This window comes from Macrobrachium nipponense, chromosome 46, assembly GCF_015104395.2.
Source record: "Macrobrachium nipponense isolate FS-2020 chromosome 46, ASM1510439v2, whole genome shotgun sequence".
Taxonomy (NCBI): Eukaryota; Metazoa; Arthropoda; class Malacostraca; order Decapoda; family Palaemonidae; genus Macrobrachium; species Macrobrachium nipponense.
Genome location: NC_061106.1, coordinates 2814600 through 2842099, shown reverse-complemented (window position 1 = coordinate 2842099; position 27500 = coordinate 2814600). Strand labels below are relative to the sequence as shown.

The window sequence follows — 27500 nt, the reverse complement described above, 5'->3', positions numbered from 1 at the left end:
TCTGTCAATTGGTTTCCCTGTTAGAAGTTCGAAGAGAGTGATAATTCCATCAAATATGAGTGTTATGCAACTTTCTCTGATTTGGGACCTTCTTGGTTGGCACTGGCTGAAATGTGAGAGGGGGAAGGAGAAAGGTGTGTGGAATGGGTTTGGGAAGGAAGACGGTCAACTTTGGAGGTTGACTGGGGTTAGGATTAGAGGGTGGGGAATGGGCAAGCACCGTTTCACTTGGCACGGATTTGTAATGGATGGGCACTGTTTCACTTGGCTCTGACTTCTTGTTGACCATCTTATATAGCGCTGGGTAATTCTAGACAATAACTCCTCACGGAATGCAAGGAACGTTAACGCGAATGCGACAGCCACAAGGGATTGGGGCGTCAAATGTATTTCGCTGTGTTTAGTAGTAGCCCCTGGGGCTTTATTACAGTCGACCCCTCATAAATAACGGTAAATTCTTAATTAGCAACCCAAATAATATCGGAAACTGTCATTTCCAAAGAAATACCCAACGCGGAGTTATTACCTAGATTAGCGCTGCATCATTCTTTGCTTTCACTGCATCCTGGTCATTCCAGCTTCTCGCTTGGGTTTTGGAATGGGTTTTGAAGGTGGGGGATGTCGGGGAGTTGCTTTCATCTTCGCAACTTTTTCGAGTCTGAATTTGCACCGCTTGTTCCAAGCATGATGTTGAAGAGAGCAACTGTTTCTCCTCTCTTGAAAGCATCGAGGCACTGTTTTGTAGGGTGTAGTTTGCTGTATACATCACATCTCTCTGTGACTGTGCACCAACTGCTGTGGTGTTCAGATCTATGGCACTTGTAGCATCATAGTGGCTCGGGTATTGTAGGGAATGATCCCCATGTTCTAAGGGAAACTTGGTTGGGAATATTTCCTTGAAAGGTGGCAATGATTTGTGTTGTGGGAATCCCCGACTTCCCAATTCATCCCTTTGCGTCTAGAACATTCCGCAGCTGTAGAATGGGTTCTAGATGCAGGGTAGTTGGATATTTACATATAACTAGGTTCCTAACGTTCTCAGATGGATCAAGTAGTTGGAAAGCAGTGTTGACTCTCAGAAATTCTCCTGTTTCTCTGGTTTTTGGTGTGATCACCAACCAAACTGAGTTTCACTGACATGCTTAAGTGTGGGTTTTCTTTTTCGAGCTTTGCTACTGCTGCATAAGCAGACAGTCCTTGTTTGGCAGACTCGATATTTTGAAAGAGGCGGCAAGGGAGTGGTTACAGGAGACTTGATTAGAAGGGGGCTTCTGTTTCACAGCTATAGGGGAGCATAGTGTCACTGAATTTCCGTTATTGGAGGAGTTGTCATCCTTCAACCAAGAAGAAGAAGGGCTTGATGGCTCTGAGCTATCTTCTGCTGAAAGTGTTTCTGTCGATGTGTCGTCTACATAGGACATCTGCTCACGTAGAGAGGTGGTATTTTCTAAAGGGGTAGTTGGCTGTTGATTGGGGCGAAGAGTTGCTAACGACTCGTAATAATCACGAAAAAGGCGAGCTTTGGATTCCATGATCGGGAGCGACGGGACGACTGACGACGACTCTATGGCGACTAAATCGAAACTGACATCGGTTTCAGAAACATTGGTTATAATCGAACTTTCGATGACCCCCTCAAGGTGGCGGAGGATATTCATTAGTATTTTGCCACTGTGGGAGAGAGCGCTTTTCGAAAATCGCAAGAAGGTTTGGAGGATGAAATGGCATATGAATCTTTACCAAATACCAATTGATTTTCGACTGAACCTGGATGTGCTCATAGTCGTCTTAGCATTCAAAGATTTACGTGAAACAAATTCGCACAGTTCAGATGGCATTCCATATAAGTATGAAAAAATGCTCTTCCTGTTTGAATATTTTATTTTACAATTGTTATGATTGAATCCAGTGTTACCGGTCGCTTCCCAAACCTTTGGAAACACCCTCATGTCATTCCCTTATTTAAATGTGGCGATGTTGACGAAGTAGTAGGGAATTGTCGTCCCGTTTTTTTGCTCCCAATTCTTTCAAAACTCCTAGGAAAAATCGTTGCCAGCAGCTTATATTCTTTTTGAAATAACCAACACGGTTTTAGAGCACAGTTTCCAACTGAATCAGCGTGTATGAAAGGTAATGAATAATATAATTATACTATATATTAGATATATATATATATTAATATATCTATATATATGTATTATATTATATGTATAATGTATGTGTGCATACATATATATATATTTATATATATATATATATATATATATGTATATATATATATATATCTATCTATCTATCTATATATTATATGTATATATATATGTGTGTGTGTATACATACATACACACACACACACACACACACACACACACATATATATATATATATATATATATATATATATATATATATAACTCTTTTCAAAATTGGTGTAACATCCTCATATTTTCTAGCCCCGCCATAAGCTGTTTTAACCACGAAATTTCGAGCTTTCTGAACCTGGTCAATTTGTTCTTGAGTTGTCATTCCCCATATTGTTCTGCAGTAGTTGATTATGCTCAAGGCCAGCGACTCTATTATTGTTAAGAGAGATGTCTTATTAAACCTATCTTTTATGCGTTTAAGAAAGAATAAAACACCATTTATTTTTTTTTATGTGACTGATGTGGTGATCAAATGCCATATATTGATCTTTAAGGACACAAATATATTTACCGTTTTTAATGGCCTGATAGGCGTCTCACCACAACGTATTGTTACATTTGTAGGTATTCTAGATATTAAATGACGTGATCCTGTAAATATAAACTGATTTTGTTCTCAATAACATTTAAGCCATTCACGTGAAAGTAGTTTTTTGCTTCTTTAAAGCAATTTCACCTTTATTTACATAGTAAGTCTTCAAATTCATGGATATTTCCAGTCATTGTTATCTGAGAATCATGTACATACTGAATTAAATAGTATTTACTCAGTAGTTTTTCCACATCTTTAATATAATTAAAAAAAAACAGCAAAGGCCCTAAGATTGAGGCCTGCTGCACGCCATCGCCTACGCTCCTTGGAGATGACAAAACCGAATCGATTCTTACTGACTGAACTCCGCCCGTTAAGTAGTCGTTAAGCCAGAAGTCGTCGATATGCAGTTGTTTACATTTGTGTATGAGTTTTGGATGTGATACCTATGAAAGGCTTTATGAAAACATCGACAGCCAAAAGGTATCACCTCTCCTATTATTCGACCTTTCCTAAGGCCTTTGATAGGTATCAATCAGTAAGAACCGATTCCGTTTTGTCATCTCCAAGGAGCGGAGGCTATGGCGTACCGCAGGGCTCAATCTTAGGGCCTTTGCTATTTTTTTTATTTATATTAGTATGGCAAAAGTACTGAGTAAATACTAATTAATTCATATGCAGTAGTGGTCAGCCACTTTCTACTGAAAGTGTCCGTGTGCTGGCAGCCTTAGGGTCGCGGTTAAGTACCAAACATCAGTTGTTCGCCTAATCGAAAATTATTCTGATTATTATAGGGAAGCATGAGGCTGTGTTTGAATGTTTTGCTTTGCTTCAATTTACATTTTACTCACGTGGTAAGCCTTTTCGTAACTTTCCTTGTAAGTATCTTGATAAAATTGAGATTTATCAGTGGGTGGTGGTTGTAAGCAAACGTGGCCATTAACTGAAGCGTGTACCTCATGTGAAGTGTCATCATTAGAAGGGCCATTATTCATCGCCTTTGTCTCGTTAATTACCATCCCATATTACATCGCTTCGTGCTTGTCCATGAACTTCGATCCTGATGAATGAAGATAACACTCCAAATCGGTGCACGTTCTCGGTTAGTTATACAGAGATTAATGGCTGTTATTAAAAGCAATTAGCTGATATTATCATTTGAAAATAAATTTCTGACTTTATCGACTTTGGCTTTGTTCTCAGCTCAATACGAGATTATTTCTTTTCCAGGTTTTTATTCATATGCTTTCCACGCACTACTCTATAGACATCTCTCTTTCTTCGTACGCATTTGTTCCTCCCAGGAAGGGACGTCACCAAAAGGTTATCACCTGCTGTTGTCTCACTACTACTTTAAAGGATATATGGTTGCTAGGCCTACATCCTTTTTCTTGACGCCGAGGTACTTACGTATTCCTTTACAGGCGAACAGGCTGGTGGGCGGTGCAGGTATGGGAGCGATCCATGCACCAGCTGACATGATTAGTGGTGCTCAACTTATCCACACTCGTGCACTCGCATACACATACATTCTCTCTCTCTCTCTCTCTCGCTCTCTCTCTCTATATATATATATATATATATATATATATATATATATATATATATATATGTGTGTGTGTGTGTGTGTGTGTGTGTGTGTGTGTGTGTGTGTGTAGCATGATTGCCCCACCAACAAAAAAACCTTTATCATTAATTCGTACCTAGTAGTGACTCGGCTGCATTCAAGTTTAAAAAGCAAAATGAAGTCCGGAGATACGAAAGACAACACATTCTTGAGCCACATCCTCCAACGGAAAAATGCAGATTAGTTATATATATATATATATATTTATATATATTATATATATATATTTATATATATATAATATATATATAAAATATATATATATATAGATATTAATATATATATATATTAAATATATAAATATATATAGAGAGAGAGAGAGAGAGAGAGAGAGAGAGCGGAGAGAGAGAGTGTGTTTTATAACCCCGTTCTTTTTTCTTTTTTTACCCCTTTAAACGTTAGTATCCAATCACAGGTATGTAAATTAATGGGTAGTATGCCAGGAGCCACCCACCTAATAAACAAAAGTGACTTGGTCGTTGCACCAGACAGTTTCTCTCTCTCTCTCTCTCTCTCTCTCTCTCTCTCTCTCTCTCTCTCTCTCGTAAAGGATGTGGGTTAAGAGTTTTTATGTTACCTATTTCTTGGGAGGGAAAAAAATACTATATTAAGTATCCATTTGTAATTTAATCCTTGTTTTTATAAACTGAGATATGTACGTGTACATGTATCTATTTGTAACTGTAATAGCCACAATGGCCTCGTCCTAATTATGGTAACCTGGATAAGTTTCCCGCTATCGGACATCATAATTCTTCATATTTCATGCACTGAGATCTCAAGGCTTTGTAGTGACAAGCGTATCCAAAAAAAAAAGCGCGAAGATTTCGAGAGGTTAAGAGGGCATTGTGGCTATTGTATCTGGTAAAAATTACCAGTAAATTCTGCTTATATGTATTTATTTGTATCTATGTATGCAAATGTGTTCATTGTGTTTATGAACGCACGCTTTAGCCTAATTCTAATGAATTTCTATAATAATACCCAGTCTTGTGCTTGGGATGTCACCCAATCAGGGGAAACTTGAGAAATGACCAGCAAAAGATCTGTTCCCTTTAACGCTTTGCCCTCCAGAATATGAATTCCAATTTCCGTTCATCCGCAAATGTTTATATTCCTGCAACAAAAGACATCCAGACCAACAGAGAAGGGCAGAGAGGGAAAGAGTGAGATTCACGGTAATGTTGTCATCAACGAGATCTGATCCGAGTCCCTGACCGAAGCGATACTAAAGTCGGCAATTACTCTTTTGAAGTGGAACTGAGGCCAAAGGAAATGGTACTATCTATTTTAATTCTAATTCAACGGAGAAACGATGTATATATTCTTCCATTGTCGTCACGTCTTGCTCAATACAATTGTGGTGCTTCAGTTATTAGTCAATTTCATTCCTAGGGTTCGTCTTGGAAAGTATTGATTAGACTTCCATGATTTATGAATACAAACCTCTTGCGAATGCAAACATCCTATACCGTCACAAGGATCACGTGACTAAGTAGACTGCGAGAGCCAGAGGGAAATAAGAGGCGTAAATACCTAGCGCTTTCGTGTATTTAATGTACACGTCTTCAGAGTACGGTATATGGAGTATCTATTAAAGACTCGAAAAAATTAGATACTACTTCTGCCTCTTTCTGTTTCCTCCTGGTTCTTGCAGTAGATGTAAAAATATTTGACACACACACACAGTCATAACATTCCCCCTCGCTGTTCCGTCCGTGGGATTGGGAGTGTAGTATTACATCCCTACCTGTCTACTACAAAGCCGAGGAAAACTCGTCGTCCTGATCTACGAAATCCCTCGAAACACATCCACTCCATCCTCATCAACATTCGGCCTGACATTTAAGTCCTTCTCGTCTAACAAAAGTTGATGCTGAGCGCCAACTACAACTCCCTAACTAAACAACATTCCTGAGGGGAACCTTCCACGCGCACAGGGGCGCGCACACGTGGAAACACTCCTGTGGTAGTCCCCTTAGGCTCTTTTCGCTTACTCGGGGAGTAAGCCTACAAACTACTTTGTTGTTGTTGTTGGGGGGGTAAGGGTGGCCCTAGGAAAGGTCTATGGAAGAGCCTAAAAAGGTCATAAAAAGGTGTTTCACGTTGAGGTAACGATACAGGAATTTAAGGATAGGATATTTAGGATTTATTTATTAGAATGAAAATGTAAAAATTAAATAGTGTGCATGTTAAACAGTACTTAGAAATTATTTCTAATAAAGTATGGCGTATTTATTTTAGTTTTCGTCGGTGAAACAAGGCTCTATTTGACCATAGATTTTAGCACATTTTAATTGCGTTAAAAGTTAGGAATGTAATAATTAAAACTTATGCGTGAGAGGAACATTTTTCACGCATCCCGAGTAAGATGGAGGGAGGATCACGCCTTGTTCAAAGTCAATCTGAGTCAGATCAAGTGTCAGAGTTTTCCTCTTTGCGGATCCAATAACAAGTCATATCTTCGTCAGCCATAGATCCCTGTTTCTCTCGTTTTCTTTACGAGTGTTTTCTTCGCAATTAGGATTTCCCCTGAATAAACAAAGCGATCCTCTCTAAGACTAAAGTTAGTTTACACTGACTTTTACGGCCTTTCCTGTGTAATGTGGGGAAAGCTTTTCTCATTTAAGGCATTCACTACTTTTCGAAGAATGTATTGAGAAAGTGACAAGGGTGAGATTTGCGTAATTCGTCTGTTGGAAAACTCGACAACACTTAATCAGTGAGCATACAAATGCTTTTCTTGGAAGATAGACGCAACTAAAATTCTTTCTGTATTTTGTACGCATTTATAAACTGAACATTTATAAATTTAAGAGTGTGCAAATGTTCATCATCACCACTATTCTTGGAGCGCTTCCCTTATTTAAGATGTTAAGAGAAGTTCTCAAGTTTATCGTCAAAAGCAAGCAACATGGTGGAAGTCTTCTGTATGTTCTAGGAAAACGCTCTGAAAACCCTACGTTTTCCCATTTGGGTTACGTTGTCAAATCCAAGATGGCCGATCTGTTCAGTAGATGAATATTAAAATTTCAGTAGAAAACATATACTTTAATGAAATGTGCTGCAAGATTTAAAAAAAAAAAAAAAAAAAAAAAAAGTTTGTTTTCTTGGAAAATTCCATTTATCTGCCACGAATCGCTTTTTGAATAATAGGTATATATAAGCTATTGAAAATGATAATAGTAACTGTAGTAAAATCTCAGAAAAAAATTCTTCTAGGGATTTATACCTGAGAGAGAGAGAGAGAGAATATGTTGTCTGTGTGTACTATCTGTGCTGTCAAGGTATCCTCCCCATAAAACTATTAGATTCATAAAATTACAAAGTAAATGCCTAATATATCATGAATATGAATATATCTATTGATTGGTAATATTTAAGGTAGAAACTTTTTTATAGGATATTTGATGAATAGTCTAAAGCTTTTAGCTGTATAATTCTTAGCTATGTTTACGAGAGAGAGAGAGAGAGAGAGAGAGAGAGAGAGAGAGAGAGAGAGAGAGATGTCATGTTCTGTGAAGCTGCCCTTGACGAAAAGGCCATAACATTGAGAAAATTGTACGCACGCACACACAAATTATAGTGAAACAAATGAATAAGAATAACATATTTATATTTTATTGATATTGTGTAGGAAAGTTTAGAAATGAAAATTGTGCGGTACAAGAACAGCAACGACCGCCGCTCACAAAGTTCTAATAGGTGTTCATAGAATTTGGTTATAGACTTCATAGATGTTTATAGAATTTGGTTATAGACTTTATAGGTGTTTATAGAATTTTGTTATATACTTCATTGATGCTTAAAGAAAGTAGTTGTAGACTTCATAGGTGTTTATAGAATTTGGTTAGACTTCATAATGTTTATAGCAGATGGTTATAGACTCTCACAAAGTTCTAATATAATTTTCTGTTGATCACTTTGTGTCAAATTATTCTGGGAAAGTCATTTTAGTGTCATCTGAAGCTGCGCAGGTGTCTTTGTCGGAGCATTTTCTGAAAGGAAAAACAGCAGAGTAACTAACAACTATAGCAAAATAAGGTGGAGAAGCAGGTGGAAAAAGCAGAAATGCCTACACTGTACCACAAGAATTTCGCCCAAGGCCGTATAATGAAGATTAGTTGAAGTTGCTTTGCACGACGCACAACTTCAAAAAGTTGTTATTTGTCGTGTGGTGGTATCTACTTTACTACTGTTCATGCCGCCTGTTGTGCTGTAAAGCACCTCATTAACCTGAACAAATTTCTGTTAATTTGATTTCTATTGCTATTTTTACTACTAAATTTATTTCCACTAAAAACGGTGGCGTATACAGATAGATAGGTAGATATAGTTATATAAACACCCATGTGTGTCTACGGTTACTGTGACCTTCATATTAATTCAAAATAATAATAGCTATGCAGAGACTGGTAAAACATCATTTCTAATTCACAAAGGTCTCTAATAGCCTGAAGTTGTTTCTTACATACACAGGGCTGTTCACAGTCCATGGGTAGATTTTGGTCTCTAGAACGTCTCATATTCTGTCGTCTTAATCTCTCTATCCTTCTCCTTGAACCATCCATATTATGTGCGCTTTCGCTACGCTGTTCCCATATATATCTCATCACTGTTGATCTGTTATAACCATGATCCCATATATTTTTGTATCGTTAATATAAACAGCTATATATTTTTATTGTCAGTTCTAAAATATACACTTCGCACCGATAATATATCTGACCTGAATGCCCTGTTTATTCTTTACATGAATTTTGTAGTTCATAATGAGTGTATTATTTCCACCGAATATTTGTTTCCCCCGGTAATCGTTGCGGTCTTCCCGCGCGATGCCTTCGCACTTAAACTTCCATCCCAAACTTTCAAATTGCTTCCCCACCAACTCATCAGATCACGACCCTGACCTGCTCCAAAGGGCCGCGGGCGAAAAGTGGTGTAGATATGTGGCTGCAAGAGGGTTCAAAATAAAAGGAACTTAATTCCTATCACGTACACATAGATAACATATCAGCTCTTATAAAGACACACTCAGCATCCTATTAGGCAAGGAACTTTGGTTTCATCTTATTTTGCTTCCAAATGTGGAGGAAAAAGTCTGAATGTTAGTTTTTGTTTATCGGCATTAAAACTGTGACGATATTATTGCTAAAGGTGAGATATAAGTCTACCCTTGTTGTATCACCTCAAATATTTGCTTATTGGGTTAAGATTTATTGTGAAGAATAGGCCTTTCTTATTACGAATTTGCAATCGATCAAATATGAAGAAAGATCTGTAAGTGTGTTTTTTTTTTCTTCCTTTTTTACGGAAAGGAAGGGAGGGTTGGAGAAAGATTTTTTTTTTTTTTTTTTTTTTTTTTTTTTTTTTTTTTTTTTTTTTTTTTTTTTTTTTTTTTTTTTTGCGGAAAGGAGGGTAGGGTTGGTGGGCCAAGGAATGTTGTCTGGAAGCCAAGAGGGCAACAGACCGAAAAAGTTTGAACACCATTGATTTAAACTTATCCAGACATCAGACAGTGGGAGTACTTTGTGTAGCTGGTGAAAAAATGTACGACAGAGAGAGAGAGAGAGAGGAGGGGAGGTGCATATTCTTAGCCGGGCGAGGATATATATTTTTGTTTATACTTTCAATACATTCCTGAACGTAAATTGGGATTTATAAAATGATTTTGAGAGGAGGCACAAGAAAAGAGTTTTGAGAAGTTTAGGGGGCGAAGGGCAACTTGACGGTAGAATGAATATTCATTTTGTTAATAATGTTCATGAAAAATGTTTGCTTTTTAGCTTTGTCAATATTTGGGAGTAAATTTAACGTTTGGTGGTAGGGAAAAAAAATTCTATTACCTGAAGATCTGTCAAGCCAGCTGAGTGAAGAGTGGATGATTTGATTCCTTTAAAATGTTACGTTTATTTCCTGTCAGACACTTGCCACTCTTCTTCCGATGGAATCTTGTGTGATCTTTTTACCAAATCCATTGGTAACAGGTACTTGAGTCCCGAGGTCGATTCCCCGCTCTGCCAACGTGGAATCAGGGGAATTTTTTCTGGTGATGAGAAATTCATTTCTCGATATTAAGTGGTTCGGATCCCACAATAAGCTGTTGGTTCCTAGCCACGTATAAATAAATAATCCTTCGGGCTAGCCCTAGGAGAGCTGTTAATCAGCTTAGTGGTCTGGTTAAACCAAGATATACTCAACTTAGATTTAACAGGTACTTAAGAGAATCTGTCTAACCTCTTATGGGTAGTCATTCAGCCCTAGTCATGAGTGAAGACGCTGTTAAAAGAAGCATGAATGTTCCCTGACTGCAATTCATCCGTCAGCTATAGAATTGAATACTTGAAAAAGCACCCCGCTCTTAGGACACTTTGCTCAACAATTCCGAACCAAAACTTTGCACATCATTCCACAGATGGAGACCCCCATCGCCAAGAAGACTCCGGCATCAAAAGACGCTCTGCGCCATTGCCACGAATTTTATTGGTATGACGAGCTTGATGGCAGACGCTACTCGTCGCTGGAACCCGGTGCTGCCCGTCATATCTCCCCTACCCTCACGATCCCCTACTTACCCCGCCCTCACCCGGGGCGAATAAACAGGTTTGCAGGAGGAGAAAGGATGTCTCCTCTACCCTCCCGCTCCCCGCCCCACCCGGGGAGGAGAAAATAGTTTGCAGGGGGTGGGTGGCTTTGTCATGTCTCCCTTACTGTCGCCTAAGGGAGGACAAACAATATACTCTTCGATTTTATTATTATAGATGGATGATAGGATTTCACCCTTCCACTCACAGTCCAGGGTGTGAGGTAACCCCAAGCAACAGAGCACGTGACTAGGAATCTTGCTAGCTTGAACTTGGTCTTTGTATCAAGGGAGGCCACGTCTTGGAAAGGACCCTCCATCCAGGTAGTTCTCTTCAAGCACAATAGGCTGAGTTTATTTTAGTTATCACAATTTTTAAAATTATTTGTATTATACTTTTTGTCAATCTTTATTATTAGCCTTGTCGTAGTGTCTTTGTTGTAGCTTATTACTGGTGCTTAATCATCACTGAATTATTGTTAAGCTTTGTGAATGTCGCCCTCACAAGTGTCTTAAACATCTTGAACAAATTTCAAAGGTCACCTTTCCCGAATCCTTTCCTTTTTCCAACCAAGGGCCAAACGTTTGCGTGGTGCGATGTCACCCGAGGGAGAGTGAAGGGATGGAAATAAGGATTTTGTAGCCTCCACAGCTGATGTTCTGGATAAAGTTGTCACAGTTTTGTTTATTTTCACATTCTGATAAAAGTTCTTGTATGTCTAAAAACTTCACTTGAGCAGAAAATTTTGGTGGACAGTTAGTTTCTTTTTATGGGCTGCTTTAGGTTATGAATTAGAAAATCAGGAAGTTATAAAAAAAAAATGTACGTCGTTTTCTAGTTTTTATGTATCTTGACCTAAAATCGCACATATTTAAAAGTAGGCACTTTCAGAAATATGTACAGTTAGAAAAGTGAAATTTGCCAGTTTTAATCTTTAGTCTGTTTTCATCTGCAATATATGGTTCAAAAAATAAAGATTATTCAGTAACCTCTCTCTCTCTCTCTCTCTCTCTCTCTCTCCTCTCAGAGCATGATCTTTCAACTATGCTTTAACGAGACAAGCACACAGGCAGAGAGACCAACGCCGTCCGTCTTTTGAAGTGCTCTTGGATACCCAAGAAAAAGTATCAGGGAAGAAAATGAACTTCTAAATACCTAATTCCAATAAAAACTTTGTTAGGCTGAGTTGGGCAAACTTGATGTTCTCCGTTCATCCTGAGGTTTAAGAAGCTTAGGAAATTATAAAAGTTTTTTTTTTCAACTTTCATATTTCTTCACCGAAATTGCAACTTATCTGTTGGATACCTTTTTGGCTTTGATGAGCTTTTGAACGCGATTAGTAAATTGTGCTCAGCTGCAACACTGTCACTTAGCCGATTTGCCTCTTTATTTGACATGGCTATTGCTTTCTTACATCAACACTACTGCCATTAATTAAAAAAGAAAACTGTAAAATAGCAAGTACAACTCAAATAGCCATAAAGCAGATGTAGATTTTGTCATTTTTATTGTATAATACTTATTAACTTCATATAATAATTTTTTCTCTTTTTAGAAATATCTCCGCAAAGTATTGATATTGAGAAACGTTCCGTACAAAAATTAATCATCCTCACTAAAAGCAACATAATTACACGATCTGGAATATTACGAAACTTTAGACGTCTATTTACAGCCAAGCTTATTTTTGGGTTTATATATATATATATATATATATATATATATATATATATATATATATATATATATATATATATATATATATATTGACGAACTATCGCTAAAGCATGCGATATTTCATGTAGTCGTAAAGCTGGAGGAAGGAATGAAAGGGGTTGACCGAGCGCTTTCGTGTATTTTTCACACCTCCTCAGGGTCAAGTGATACAAAAATTCATTATTTGTTACAAGGACACCTCTGTGGCAGCAATACATAAACATAAAAACTATCGTACTACTATTTAAAAACTAATTGTCTAAAAATGTTATTTACAAGTAGTTCATCCAGTTTGTACATCCGGGGGCTGTTGTTGATCAAATCTACACGATTTTTCTTTATTATGCATGATTCAACAATATTTCGTTTTATGATGTCTTTACAGAACATGATCTCTTTCGCTTCTTTCCAGTTCATAGTGTGGTTGCATTCATTCATATGTTGAAACAAACTTCTTGCATTATTCCCTGTTCTGACATTATATTTATGTCTCATTCCCGTCTCCACATTCCGACTCCACCTTCATCTCAAACTTCTGTTCTCTGTAACTTATGTTAGTGTGATGCATCCTCAACATCCTTCATATTGACTCTCTATAAATTGTCACAAACTTTGCCTAAGTCCATGCATGCACATACAGATTTTTCTCTTTACTTAAGAACTTTTCACATAACTGCTTTGTTACAAACACTTGGTTGCAAATTCACTTTTTTCCTCAATCTATGTTGTTTGTCCTCCATCAATCCATGTGCCTTGCTTCCTTTATCAAAATCTTACATACACCTTCCCTAGTAAACCAAGTGATGTTATACCCCTACAATTCTGAAGAATTCCTATATCACTATTATGCAATAGAACAATAGTCCTCTCACTCATTTCTCAGGAAATTTTTCTTTATCCAAACATATCTTCAAACCTTCCATAGCTATGAGCACCACTATACAGCAGCATTATTTCCAGGTATCTTTCCATTCTCGAACTTCTTAATGAGTCATTACATTCTCAGCTGCCAGAGTTCCACACCAGGTCTCTTATTCCCTCTCATACTGCCACCTTTGGGCAAAGGTCCATGTCGGAATAAAGCTGTCTGAAGCTAAACTAACCTGCAACCAAACCCAACAGTCACTTCCAGAAGCATTCTCAAACCTGCACCAACCCATTTCACTCTTTCACCAGTCAGCTCTGCTCTTTTTGTCTTCCACATTCAATATATCTCAAAAAAGCTTACTCCCTCCACCCAGGATTTCATCACTCCAGGCCACATCACCCCATTTGTATCTCTTACTCTGAGATCCATTTGTTAATTAACCTTCCTATCTGCACTTCCTTCCTTGAAGAATAACTTCCTGTATACCTACACATAATATCACCTGTCATTCATATACAATTCAAATGATCATTTTTTTTCCTTTACTAAAACTTTCATTTAATGCTTCACCACATTGTGTGATATTCCATCTTCATTCTCTCCTGATATAAGCAGTGAATGTGCTAGTTAGACATGGGATGCACCCAGGTTGGATAAAAGCATAAGGCTAGCATCTGTCCAAAAGAATTACTGGTAACTGGGTAATTAACACTCTTTGGATGTCATTGGAAACGTCGGACGTATGGTTTATATATATATATATATATATATATATATATATATATATATATATATATATATATATATATATATTATATATATATATATATATATATATATATATATATTCCTAGCGAACCAAGACCATTTGTGTCTATAGCATTCCACAGGGTAGCTTCTTGGTCCGCTGTTATTTTTCGCGCATTCAAGTGATATGGTTGTTGGTCTGGAGAACAAGATTGTTCAGTATGCTGATAATGCTACACTTGTGGCTGTTATAAAGTCTCACTTATGAGAAATGATTCTGCCTTAGTCTCAGTTATTTTAATAAATTTCATACATTTTTATCTGTTTATTTATTTATGCGTTATTTATTTTTATCTTCAAATAATTGATCTCTTCTTTCTGTATTTCCTGTTAACTTCTGTTACTTCTTTCAAATGAACACCATATTCTTTGGAAGCTTGAATTTCATGTTAATGGCTCCAATGGGCTTCTCCTTATGAAAAGGGTGCAACTTCTGAGTTACAATTACATTACAATCATACAATCAACTGGCAAAAAAGTTAGTTTATTTAATAATGCATTAGAAAGACTTATTAACCCTCACTGCTGACAAGTCTGATTCAAATGTAGTTTCTTCTTTCTTATTAATTCTCTCTCTCTCTCTCTCTCTCTCTCTCTCTCTCTCTCTCTCTCTCTCTCTGCCTCCTCCAAGTCAGTAACTCCTGTTCCCCAAATCTCTCGGCAATCTTGGCTCACAGGGAGATTTTCCCGTTCGCTCCTCCCTGTTTTATCCGGTTTCTATTCATCGCCATCTTACATTATCTTATTTTCCGCTTTTCTTACCAAAAGTGGCATCTCATTTTCTCGTGTTCTTTGCAGTCTTTGAGTTTCTCTTCGCGTATTTTCATCTCATCGAATTCAGTTTTACTCGTACTATTCTGTGTATTAATTTGCAGTTTCATCCTGATGTGGTTTTTAGAAAGTTTTTTCAACGCTGTCCTTGTATATAAATGTGTACAGTACTGTGTATTCCTGACTTCTTCCTTCATTGCAAACAGCTGTTGTGTGATAATAGGTGATAATAGTAATAATGATAGTTCATGTGTAACGCTGATGGAAAATAACTAAAATGTGGAACATTTTGGATGAACCGGGTACTGGTAGCTTGTAGGTCGTGGATTGGGTAAGGGTGAAGGGTGGGGGTTTGGGCGGGGGGGTTGGGGGGGGGGGGCGAGAAAATCGGGGAAGTTGTGTGCAAGGCATCTTCAATTAACCAATGATTCCGGTACATTAACTGCAATTAAAGGCTGGTTGCTGAACCACTCTGTACTCATTAGCCAGACTTTTCAAATTTTCTGAAACGGTGAGACGATGTTAAGTTACCGCCAAGTTTGTGTGACGCTTTGCAAGATCCCAAAATCAAAGTTTTAAAGCCCGCTAAGTGATGGGGATTTGGTCCTCCCAGTTCTCTCTCTCTCTCTCTCTCTCTCTCTCTGCAGTCCTCCCTCTTACCGAGAAAATGATAGATAAAGGTGGAGATGACGAGTGCCGGAAAGATTACTACTTCAAGATCGCTACATTAGGCCTGGAGAGAAATTTGCTTGTGTGGCATTCTGCTTTCAATTCTTAGGCGATGAAATTATTATAACCATTATTAGAGCTTTTATATTCTTCCAGCAATGATAATATTTATTATTCTTAGTGCGGTTATTGTTAAAATTGCAACAAGAGACATATATGTTTTATAGAAACCTTTTATTTCAACTATTTTTATCACTGAAAATAATATAAATTTAACCCGAGTCTGGCGTCAATATGTTGAATTAAATCACTTCAGGTGTCTGTCTGAACGTTATCAGGAATGTCGTCTTGATTATATCTCTTCAGGTCCACTTTTTGTCAAAGGGAGGAAAGTTTGACAATACTTTCTGATCTTTCATATAAGAATCGTTTGGCTTTGTGGTTTCTATTCTCTCTCTCTCTCTCTCTCTCTCTCTCTCTCTCTCTCTCTCTCTCAATCCATTGTTCGGACCTTCCTATGAGAGGTTTGTGAAGCATTCTTAGTATTTCATCTATGGGCAGTACCCTCTCATCAGTAAATTTCTTCTTTTAAAGTTTTGATTTCTTGTCACTGATATTTTGAATTTGCTTTTTCTTTCCCTGCGATTCAGGTATTGTATGTTATGGCTGTCGTAGGTATTCGTTGTGCGAAATCTTTGGAAAGGGTTGGAAAATTGTAAATCAAAGTCAGTGCATTGTCCAAAGGGATTCTGATGCGAATATGGAAATCACTATTGACCTTAAGATAAGAATGAACTGGGCGTATCTTGATAACATGATAGGATAGCAAGTATTGAAGCCAGGTAGTTCTTTTTTTCTAACTGTATCTATTTCCAAAGAAAAAAAAAAGTCAAAACAGTAAGTGAGCTCCCCGTAAGTGATAATTTATGATAAGGTCTGACAGAGAACTCCCTTCTTTCCTCTATTGCCTTCTGTTTAATATTTGCACAATGGTGTGAAAATAGCAAAGGTTTACTTCAAGCTGAAAAAAGCGGCAACTTGGGAAAAAATTCCCAGCTATTTGTACTTCTCCAAGGTATGTTTCGAGCACATGAATGTGAATGTTTATGCCTTTGAACAAGAGGAGAATATTCTCTCTCTCTCTTTGAGTTTGTGTGGCTGGAATGAATTTCTTACTTTGTTTTGCGGGCAGGTTTCGAGAAACGGGAAAACATTTCTAAACATTATAGATGTAATCTCCTCTCAGGCCTCGTCTATGGTCTTGTTTTCGAAATCCAGTGAGACGGGTTGGATATCGCAGGTTTTTGTCTTCGTCACTTTAGATTTATTCACACTAGGCTAAGATTTGAATCTTACAAGACAATGTTCCTCTCCCTTTATAAACAGAAAGCGCACTGTCACCTTTTCTGATGATTTATTTCTCTCTCGATACCATTTGAGTTGGTACGTAAGCGAGGTTGTCTTCTTCTATCTTAATAGTAATCAACTTTGACACCTTTGCCATAAAAATTGCCATAGAGGGGATGTGGGTCTATTACACATTCACTGCACGATTATGTGAGGTTTCTTCCTGTTTTTCAACCACTATGTATAGGAGGTATTTATTGGAATATAAGAGCATGAACAGAATTAGTTAGCATAAATGATTGATGGTCACGTTACAGTACCAAGTGTGACTAGCTGGTCAGATAGTTTGTTAATTTGTTCAACAAACGTATTACGAAATAGCCGATGCGAATTTACCATTCGCCTTTCTGAATAATGCCAGATTTACCAGTTTCAATGAAACATTCAACATATATGTCAGTATCTGACCGGGTTTGACTATCTCTACCGTAGTGTGACCACCTTCCCGAAAAAAATACTTAAACACGTCCTGTAACCCAAGATAGACATTAGTCAAGAGCCAGCGTCCGTCGAAGCAACACCTCGAGACCTCTACTTTCCTCTCGAAGTAAGTTTTTTCTCCCAAGTCACAAATGAAGGCCAAAATTTCCGATCTTCGGGAGGGTGTTCGCGCTATGGTAGAGGTGGCCACCAGGTGGCCATTCCGTATTTTACCCTACTACGTCCTCGCATGCGACAGAACAACGCAAATATAGTTTACATCAGAATCTTTCTTCATGTTTCCTTGCACCCAAGTATCCTAAAGCGTGAGAAATGCCCGACACATAAATCTTAATCCTTAACTACAATCAAACAACGATCTAATGAACTCCACAGACGGATTCATTGGTTGGTGCCTTCAGTGCTTCGGTAGTGACCTAGCTTTTCAAGGCATCGGTGGTTCAGTGGTAGAATTCTCGCCTGCCACGCGGGAGGCCCGGGTTCGATTCCCGGCCGATGCATTGTATATTTTTTTGCAGGTACAAGTGGGTAGTGTTTTGACATGTCTCGAATGTCAAGGGTTGGCAGCTCCCCTGGTCGGATGAAAAATCACTGTCTCTGTATCATGATCAGTTACTCCAGCAGTGTGGGTTTTGAAAGATTGAATTTCAAGTCAATGATCACAATGGTGTGCTCGTTCCACGTGAATATGTTGAAGTGACTTCATTATATAAGCGAATACCACAGGCAAATGACTGGCTTATTTATACATACATACACATATACATATAATATATATATATAATAGATATATATATATATATATATATATATATATATATATATATATATATATATATATATATATATATATATATATATATATATATATATATATATATATATATAAAATACATATATATATATATATAAGCCAGTGGTATACGCTTATATAATGAAGTCACTTGCATCTACTGTGAATTTTAAATATATGATTATATATAAAATATATAATATATATATATATATATATATATATATATATATTATATATATATATATGTATGTATGTATGATGTATGTATGGATAATATATGTATATATATATATATATATTATATATATTATTATATATGTATGTATGTATGTATGTATGTATGTATGTATGAAGAGGAAAGCCCCTGTCAGCTGTGTAACGCCCACATAGCTCTTGGTGAGGCTGTATTTTCACGGTTGAATAAGATGTCTATTGTCTACTGGTCCTTTTACTGAGATTTTCTCCAGTCAAGCCTTGATTTCTCAAGCTAATTTAGATGTCTCTCGGCCCTGTGATAAAATGAGGCATGAAGTGAATATGAAAATACCTTCTTCCGGGTTAAGATGTGCTTGAAGTAGAAGCTGTACTTTGACTATCTTAGACACAACATGAGCGCTTCATTGGCGTGGTTGGTATGGTCTTTGCCTGTCTCCTAGGTGGCCGCGAGTTCGATTCTCGGTCATTCCATTGAGGTGCGAGAGATGTGTATTTCTGGTGATAGGAGATAGGAGTTCACTCTCGACGTGGTTCGGAAGTCGCGTAAAGCCGTTGGTCCTGTTACTGAATAATCACTGGTTGTTCCATGCAACGTTAAAAAAAAAACAAAAAACATTCTCCACTCGCCTGGAAGAGCTTGATTGTAATTTGAGATTGGAGTCTTTCAAACTGGTGATTGTCAAGTTTCAGTGGGTGCCTCTTGGCCAAGGGACAGTTTCACACTGAAAGCGCCACCCAGGGCGCCAATTAGCGCCGTGATTATTTATCTGGTCGCCTCTTGCTTGACGTGTCACTACATCACCGCTGCCCACTCAACAATTACCTATGAGCGATCATGGCACGTACACCTTTTGGGCAAGAGGGATTCATTGGCATTTGTCTTAATTTATCATGGATGCTGTTCATATTACAATTAAACTCAGGTTCCAAATGTAATTACATTAGTGTCAGTTTTCTGTTTGCTCAAGAGGAGACGACAGTAAACATGGACGGTGATGCTCAGATTTTAAAGGAAATTGAATATTCCTTTTAGTCGTGCATATTTTTCATATATATATATATATATATATATATATATATATATATATATATATATATATATATGTGTGTGTGTGTGTGTGTGTGTTGTGAGTATGTGTATGTGTGTGTATGTATGTGTATATTAATTCTTATCACATCACCGTGATTCATATACATGCATTAAGCTACAACTGTCCTTTGATATCCAATTCGCTCTACCTTATATATATATATATATATATATATAATATACTATATATATACATATATCTATATATAGATATATATATAATATATATATATATATATATATATATATATAATATAAAAAGCTTAAAAATCACAGTAGGTGCACTTGACTTCATGATATAAACGAATACCGCAGGAAAACTAATAGGAAGAAATTCGCTTATATATATATATATATATATATATATATATATATATATATATATATATATATATATTAATTTGTGTTTCAGTGTGTATAGTTTAGCAGGAGCCTTTAAACCAGATGTCTCTGTTTCACTGTTTACTTTAGAAAGAGTTAACCCCGTTCGTGAATACGTATCACGCTGTGTTCGTCCCTTCGCCAAGCCTATAAAGTTGATGAAAATAAGCCAAGTCTTTCCTTCCTGGAGGAGTTGGTGAAGTCGTGGACGACCTCTCCCCTTCGGCAAGTGGAGACTCGGTTCGACTCGGTGGGACTGGTTGCAGACTCGCACACAGTAAAGCAAAGGATATTCCTGCTTTTTCTCTATTTTATTTTGCTCTTTTATTATCATTTTTATTGTGTTTGTAGATGCAGTATTTAATGAGCATTTACAATTTTTTCTGTATTTGTATATTTATTTTTCATTAACTCATCCAAAAAAGCTTTTACGTTTTCTTGTTTAAGTTTCGGTGTTGAATGACCTGATGTGAAGATCATTACGTATACTATTAATTATTTACTGTAGTTTCTTTTAAGGAAAGTGAAAACAATAAATACTTTCTGTGTTCTTTTATTAGTATTACAGAACAATAAAAGAAATATATTCTGTATTCTTGTATTAACAGTATAATTACTACAGTAGTTGTTATCGCCTGCGGTATTTATTTCCGTTTGTTCCCTAATGTGATGCCATGAACTAAACAACTATTTCCTTTATTGATAAAGTTTGCTCTACAAAACAGTAGCCGTAACATTATGGATGCTTATCGAAATCATTACGTATCAATGAATGTTGATGGATTATGGTAATGAGGGAGGGAGCCAATATTTGTGGTATAGAGCACGAAAATCTTATATTGACCAAACTCTGGATTTTTGGTTTGTGTCATCGATTGTAAACTTTATCCAGATTTACAAAATGTATAACCGGCTCTCTTTTGTTCACTATTATATTAATATATCGAATATCCTATTATTATTATTATTATTATTATTATTATTATTATTATTATTATTATTATTATTATTATTATTATTAAGGCTCATTGCAAAACAACAAATTTGTGTTAGAAGGTTTCCCTTACATTTTTCGTCCCGTACTTTATAGAATATACACGAGGATATAAGAGCATAGTGGAATGGTTTCTGAAAAGTATAATGTGGTGTTAACCATTTTTCTCCTGTGTTCCATCTTATGCGATGTATAGTATATCAAAGTAATACGAAATATATCATCTCGGGTCGTCTATTCTATTAAATGCGAAAGCGAAATACTTTTCAGTTGCTCTGTGGTCTGAAAATAAGCAAGATTAAGATATTTCAAAAAATCTTAATGAAATCAAATCCTGATCTCCGATATTAGGGCTTCTAAAGATCCATGTTACAAAAAGGGGCGAAAAGACATCATTTCCCTAAGTGTACCTGAGAAATAACGTGATTCGTTATGCTCAAATGAAGTTGCTTTTAAACTTTGGAAAAGCGCTGGCGCACAGCTTGCTAAGAAACTCGTTATAAGGAATTGGTGAGCGTTTGGTGTGTCAATAGTGGAGCTGTGGTCAGCTGAAGAGTCACACCATGATGGATGGAGCATGGAGGCGCTGTGACCTTCGAGGATACTCGAAGTCGGTCCTCGAAGTCATTCGGGTGATCTTTTGATGGGAAATCGATGTTATCACCTGCTGGGATGGTGTGACAAAAGAAAGAGTTTAGGATAAAATCTCTCTCTCTCTCTCTCTCTCTCTCTCTCAATAAGAAAATATAGCTGTGAGACAGGGATATGCAAATATCTGTAATCACCATATTCTTCTGTGCACACAATAGGTCAATTTTCTCGGGGCGTTCCAGATAATGTTCAATATCATTGAGAACTCAGAAAAACTTAAAAGGAAAACAAGACCATTTGATTATTGTAATTTTAAGAAGAAATATCACTATCTCTTGGCATGCATTCGTGGTCATTCAACATCTCGTCCTTTTATTTGGTGATGAGTCGAGTATATGCGACTCTAATTTGCTGTGGCTGCAAGATCGTCTCAGAGCCTAAATTCTTGTAACTTCGCCTGAAGTTGCCAATGCCTTTCCATAAGTGTTGTGGTGAGCGAGACCATACCGAAGTTTGACTTTGGATGATCTGAATGCTGGGGGAGAGTAAAATGGCCTTTGCTGATGTACAGGATTGTCATCAGTTTATCATTTTCATTTCATTTCTCATTTTTCCATCTAGCCATACTTTCATTTCAGCGGTGAATGATCTTATAGGTCCCAGCGCTTGGGCTATGCCCTAAATTCCATAATCCATCCATCCATCCATACCGAAGTTTGAAGCACATGGGAATATTTGACGCTCTCGTCCTCAGTTCGGTTCCACGAATCAGTACACCGGCAAATGTTGTTGCCAGTAACAAATAAGGATGTCTCAGTCAAGCTCCATATGCTCTGTCTGAGACATCACTTTTTTTTTGTCTGCCATCTTGCCCACATATGATACTGAACACTGTATAGGTAAATACATCGTCAATTTTTAGTACAGTATTCAGCATTGAGCATCAAAAGAAACCAGTATTTGTGCAATGCTTGTACTATAGTACAGTATTCAGCATTGAACATCAAAAGAAACCAGTACAATGCATGTAACATATGCACAGCACACGTGTACACAGATACAGGGAGATCAAGATCACCTGTAAACCAAACTGGTCCAGAATTTAAAGCTTTGTCTTTCTTCGACTGCTTGACAGGCAGTAGTGCCATGAACACATTCAAAAAAACAAGTACACAAATATGCCATGGCAAAAAATAAGCCACGCCAGCACATGAAAATCTAGATTGCATAATTCCAAATTTTAGGTTGTAAACTTCAGTCACAAGGAAAACCACTGAACTTGGAGCAGTTTAGCGCACCGATTTCTCTCCATCCATCCCAGAGGCACACGACTGTTGACTCTTTTACTAACACCACCTCCTACGACTTTGGTTGACACTTTTACTAACTCCACCTCCTACGACTTTGATAAGCTAATCGGCACATGGCATTCACATTAGGCCAGTCAGTATAAGCAACTTACGTAAGTTAGGGGCCGAGGGAAGGCTTAGGCAAGTACACGTAGTATGCTTGGTATCATAAACAAGTGTTCAGGTTTAAAACTTGCTCGAATAAGTAAGTGTTCAGGCTTAAAACTTGCTCGAATAAGTAAGTGTTCAGGCTTAAAACTTGCTCGAGTGAATAAGTGTTCAGGCTTAAAACTTGCTCGAGTAAGTAAGTGTTCAGGCTTAAAACTTGCTCGAGTGCCTTTACTTTGGGAAGCATCCAATCACCTGTGTTGTGTGGGGATTGCCGTCCGGGTAGCTTCTGTTATGTCTGTCTTATCTAGACCGTGGTCTTGTCCGACAGCTGAAACGACGGCTGAAAAGCAAGAGCCCGTGCCAGCACACGGCTGGCTTAATCTATGTTGTCTGACACATTATTTAATTAATTAATGAACTAAAGAACTCTGTTGGAATGTTAAAAATGATGGTTGATTATAGGGGCTTTTAGAAGAATAGAATGGGTGAAAAGTTCAAAAGCAAACCTTGAAAGATTCAGCTACTTAGAGATCCGTCAAAATCAGACGAAAGGGAATTATAGCTGGCGGCAATGATTGTGTGTCGTGATTGGATGTCATGTTCTTAATGGTCTAACAATTTTGTATAGGCAGTTTTCTTTGATAGCAATTTTGTTGAGCTGAGGTCTGCTTTCTTGATAGGATTCCATGAAGGATTTTACTCATTATTTTTGCATGGATCTATTAAGATGTCTCTGTGTCCTAACTGCCCCGAACCAAATTTCGTTAGTTCCCTTCGCTATAAAACCAAGAAAAACAGTCATGTTCATTTTGTGGACTTTGAAGGTTAATGAGTGTTTCTGGCTTTGTATGAAGAGACACGGACGATCATACGCTTTGTATGTTTAAAATGACATACTCCTATTTTATGATCTAATTTGCTCATTTAAATTGCATACATTTATTTTTATAAATGTCACTTTTTCCATGCGTGCTACGCTGTACGTTTTGTCTTAGCTCTTTTTTCACCTTTTACATATAGAACCACTAAACAGAAACTGGAAGCAACCGAAATTTCTTTATTTAATCATGTATAAGAATGTTGGCCCACCATAAGTGATAAGAGAGCTCGTTATTTCTGTCTATTTTTACGTCTTGAAATGAAAAAATAAAATGGATTGGTGTTGGATTTCTTTCGTCCTCATTGTGATAGAGAGCTACGTGCTCACGGACAAGTAGTAGAGCGTGTGTGTGTGTGTGTGTGTGTGTGTGTGTATGTGTGCGCGTGTGTTGTGTGTGTGTGTGTGTGTGTGTGTGCGCGTGTGTTTGTGTGTGTGTGAGATAGAGAGAGGGCGCGCGAACGACCTTTAGATTTTGATCGTTTTATCAATCATGATATTGTTTTGAATGCTGTTGGGAATCCACGACAAAAACTGTTATTCTAGATAGCCCTCGCGATGCATCTGTGACTAAAAGAAATGACAAAGAATGCTCGTCCCATTTCTCCTCAATCAATAAAGTAATCTCCACAGGTTGAACTAGAAATTTTGCCGTAATATCTGATTAGATAGATTATTTTTGTGTACTGAATGACACCATTAGCAGAGTTGTGTGATAGACTTTTTCTTTTTTTGTATTTCATATGCCACAGTGTTTCTTTATTTTGTCTGTAACCATACTGAGGGAAAAGTTATTTTGATTTCTTCCTTATTTATTGAATTGTTTTTGTTCATGTCAGGTCAGGTGCCCATTACCGCATAAAAAACAACTTTTAGATGAGTCAGTCTTAAGCCATACAGCCTTTTATAATAACGAACAAGTTAAGGAGCAGTTCTGTCGCAAGTCAGTTGGATAGTAAAGGACTGAAATCAAGCGGACATTAGAATACGTAAATATACCGCCAACAAATACCTCCGCAAAGGTCTAACAATTTACTAAAGAGGTTTAATAGGAGAAAGGAAGCGCAAATAACAAGGAAGAGGTCCATCGTGAGAGGTTAGCAGCCATCTTCACTGAGCCTTGTTGGCTTTGTATTAACGCAAAAATTAAAAAAATAAATATGCTTTTTAACGTACAGTGCAGTAATGAATATGAAACCAAAACATCTAATAGACGTCCTGGAACACTATATCAGGGAAATGGTGTAATGTCAGATGCGTGGACGAGAGCAAATCAGTAGAGCGACAAACTTTTTAGAAAATTAACCCCTACATTATTTTAAGAAGTTGTCCAGGGAACTGAAAATGGTGTTAAAACTGGAGATATTTAAGGATAATTTAAACATTCAAAGGATATCTAACAATTGAAAGGGAACTGCCTGGTGAATCGAATTTGGACCGGCAGGAGGGTCCCACGAAATAAACCTGAATGACGACGATAATGAGGATAAGATAAAATCTCAGGGATGTCAGTTCCGCCAGCATCCTCAGCATGCTCTCTCTCTCTCACTCGCAGCCTTACTCTGATGATGGCTTATATGTATAATCCGCTGTGTTGTGGCTCAGGGATTTCCATCGTCACTTCCCTTGAACTGTTTGGAACCATGTTCTCAACACCTGTGCTGAGCAATTGCCTCTAAAGCCACGAACTCCCGGATTCTGGCTATGGTTTTCTGCTTTGCCTTTCTTGTTCTCTTCGTTCTTATGCTACATTTCAAATCTATTATACTGTTTTCTCGAAGGTCTTGTGGTGGCCGTGAAAGGCTTGTTTTGCCTTGAATGACTGATGGGCTCTGGATTAAAATATTTCCTTACAGAATATTTAGATTGGTTTAATTATTACAAAAGGTACCGTTTGATAAAAATTTAACTTACGTGCCATCATATATAAATGGTACCATTAAGCATTGATTTACTGAACGCAGCAATGCAAAATAGATTTATACTTGGAAAGCTTGGCGAAATTAATTATGAGGAAGGTAGTATAACATATCCTTGATCTGATTTGTAGTCATTTAGGTTTTTTTTTTTTTTTTTTTTTTTGTTCCCTGTTAATTCCTTTTCATTTGGTTGGTGAGGTTCCTGTTAATGACGGTATCAGTCCTCCGTGAAGTAAGATTTTCTATTTCGGTAACGACGAGAAAATTCATTTATCCTCTAACAGCTTATAGAAAAAATGTCACTTCTAAGATTGTATCTTTCTGTCTTGATGGTTTACTGGTAAAGGTCGCCACTGAATCTTTCAACATGCGCCGGTTGGGTTCCCGTCTAAGGTGTGGCAGCTTGAAGTTATATCATTTGCAATGTACAAGGATGAACTTGATAGTGAATTGGAAGTGAATGAACATAACTTGCCTGGATAATCATGTTACGATTAAATATTCTTATTCGTAAATTGATTTCCACCCAAACCTGAGGATATTATTACTCCCACAGATCAGGTACCCGCGCGCATTCACGGTCATATGTGCATATATTATATATATATATATTGGGTGTGTGCGTATGTATATACGAGTGTATATGTATACGTGTATGTGGTGTTTCATCTTGGCATTGTTCGACTTCTCTTTCTTCACCTCTACACCGACTTCGCTTCCACCTTCAACCGCAAGGAATTACTCTGAACTCAGTCCTTTATTAGCAAAGGAATCAGATTTCTTGAACGGCATTCCTTTCAAGCTTAAGCCTTACTCAGTCTTATTGTACATCACATCACGGACAGAGAGAGAGAGAGAGAGAGAGAGAGAGAGAGAGAGAGAGAATCCTTCAAAAAGACTACATTCATATATTTTCGCCTGAGTGGTTCGTCGTTGTTCATCTTCATATAAAAGCACATCATGGTGTTTGAGCCATAAGTGCTGAAAACTGAAGAGAGAGAGAGAGAGAGAGAGAGAGAGAGAGAGAGAGAGAGGAGAGAGAGAGAGAGCGTTAACAAAGGCTATGGGCTCTACGTAAAATGTGTACAACGTGATAATGTGCTAAAATTCGACAGTTTTTTTGTATTTCTCCAAAAGCTTACGTTGCAACCTCAATAATGGATGTGTCTGACTGTCTCGAAATTGTTTTGCAATTTCCTGTTCCTCGCGTAACTCCTTCTTCTCTTCTTTCTTCCTTCAGCTTAGATGGAACCCTGAAGGTCTTGCTGTATTTCTACTCAACTTAATGTTAATTCGACCGCGGAAACATCTGAATTTTCAGTTATTTCTCTACGTACGGTTTGTGATACTTTAAATCTTTTATAAAAAATTTGAAGTTTGTCATTTCTTGTTTTAAATTTTTTGGTTGTATTTATTGTACTGTAAGGACCACTAAGTTTCTACGAAAATATCTCGATATGGTACTATGTTTTATTTTGTAAGACAAATTTACTTTTATGTATTTGAACGAAAGCTTACGCGTTGATGAGAGTAATAGTCATATTTATTGA

The 27500-nt window shown here is 37.3% G+C and overlaps 1 protein-coding gene and 1 non-coding gene across 2 annotated transcripts in view; both read left to right on the top strand.

Moving 5' to 3' along the window:
• LOC135214728 (uncharacterized) overlaps positions 1-27500 on the top strand; it is a 768750-nt gene that overhangs the window by 728249 nt on the left and 13001 nt on the right. The window lies entirely within an intron of this gene.
• On the top strand, positions 18056-18126 carry Trnag-gcc (transfer RNA glycine (anticodon GCC)). The gene has a single exon. It is a non-coding gene; the product is annotated as a tRNA-Gly (tRNA).